General features: G+C 37.4%; 1 pseudogene; it reads right to left on the bottom strand.

Annotated features, from left to right (window-relative positions):
• Positions 1–539: 539 nt before the first annotated feature.
• Positions 540–833, bottom strand: LOC132227549 (NADH dehydrogenase [ubiquinone] 1 subunit C1, mitochondrial-like; annotated as a pseudogene).
• Positions 834–1,177: the final 344 nt, after the last annotated feature.

Here is a 1,177-nt window from a genome sequence, read left to right as displayed (position 1 = left end):
CTCTGGAGAAACTGATGGACTGAGTTCTCTTGGTGTGGCAAACATTTCCATTAAGCCCACCCAGTGCTCTGAATTTCCCTCCACACCCATGCTAAAACAGGAAACACTACTCTACATTTACATCATTCACACTATCTATTATCCAAAATAGAAAGTGATGAAAACGATTATCCAAGATAAAGTGATGATGATGATGATAATTAGTTTGGCTTGGACTATTGCAGTAGCCCCTTAACTCTTTTATCTACTGCAAATGTTACCCCTTTCTGATCCATTTCTAATATGGGCCGAAATTATGTCTCTGAAATTAAAAAATAAAAATTCTATGGCTTTCTAGTTACTAAAGGACAGTGTCAAACTGCTTTATAAAAGACTTCATTCATCTTATCCTAACCTACCTTCAGAATTTCTTAAATCACCTACCACCTCTTTTCTCCTTGTATTTCTTTTTTCTTTTTGGTATTTTTATTTTTTTCATTTAACGATGCAAAACACAAATGCTGATGACATAGTTTCACATATAACTCTTCTCTCTCACAACTCAACAGATGGACCTGCTTTCAACTCTATATGGAGCATACTGTATTAGTATTTAAAAAGTTTATTCTATCCCACTTCTCCTTTTATATTCTAAAACATCTTCATTATGTTGTTTGATGAGATAGACCCACAGGAAGACCGTAGTATCCAAGGCCAGCCCCACTTTCAGCCAGTCAGGTTTGTCATGTAGCAGCTCCCGAACATAGAACTTGGACTGCACTGACCAGCCACTCAGGAGCCTGGCCGGGGGCCAGCAGCCAGGAGAAGGGCTGCAGCAACACGGATCGTGCCATCTTGCCTGGCGGGCTCCTCTCCTTGTATTTCTTATTCACTGAAACATTCCCAGGGCTTAGAAAAATGTCTGGAACATAATAGGCACTCAATAAATTTTGTTTAATCTCTTTTTTTCACTGGTGTCACTCTTACTCTCTTTCCTTTTGAAGTAAATCTTTTATTTTTTCAGTATAACACTCTCTAAGTCCTTTTCTTATATTAATTCTAAATATGTTCGTGTTCATGCATATTCTTATTATTTTGCAAATCCATATGTGTGTGCACCCTTAACTCTGACATCATGCTAGAACCCCAATAAGAAATTATTTGATTGCATCTTCCTTTAGATTTGTGTTACCTTTGT

Source organism: Myotis daubentonii, chromosome 1, assembly GCF_963259705.1.
Source record: "Myotis daubentonii chromosome 1, mMyoDau2.1, whole genome shotgun sequence".
Classification (NCBI taxonomy): Eukaryota; Metazoa; Chordata; class Mammalia; order Chiroptera; family Vespertilionidae; genus Myotis; species Myotis daubentonii.
This window is presented reverse-complemented; position numbering and strand designations above follow the sequence as displayed.